This window comes from Eimeria mitis, genomic scaffold (assembly GCF_000499745.2).
Source record: "Eimeria mitis Houghton genomic scaffold, Emh_scaff1196, whole genome shotgun sequence".
Taxonomy (NCBI): Eukaryota; Apicomplexa; class Conoidasida; order Eucoccidiorida; family Eimeriidae; genus Eimeria; species Eimeria mitis.
Genome location: NW_013568146.1, coordinates 533 through 1,180, shown reverse-complemented (window position 1 = coordinate 1,180; position 648 = coordinate 533).

The following is a 648-nucleotide window of genomic DNA, read 5'->3' as shown; positions in this document are numbered from 1 at the left end:
TTTTTTTTTTTTTTTTTTTTTTTTTTTTTCTTTTTTCTTACTGGCTTCTTTGTCGCTAACAATTATATATTCAAGGCGACCCCCCACAAGTACCTAAAAACAAAATAAATAAAAAATAAAAAATAAATAAATAAATAAATAAATAAAAATAAATAAATAATAAATTAATTAATAATAAAATAAATAGATAAATAAATATACAAAATAAAATATCATAGAGTTCTATTTAAGTTATAATTAATTATATTTATATAAATAAAACCTTTTATAATTAAAATACGAGTGAATATAAATATAAACAAATAAATAAATAGAAATATAAATATAAACAATATTAATAAAAATAAATAAATAAATAAATAAAAATAAATAAATAAAAATAAATATAAATAAAAATATATTTACTTGTATTGCTTTACTGTAAGAAATATATTTGTCACCAATTCAAAGATATAAACAAAAATCTATCACTATAACACATCAATATAAAGAGAATTAAATGTTTTTTTATATAAAATAAATATAAATAAATATAAATAAATATAAATAAATATAAATAAATATATATTTACTTGTATTGCTTTACTGTAAGAAATATATTTTTCTTTAAGAGTCACCAATTCAAAGATTTGACCAAAAAAGCGATTT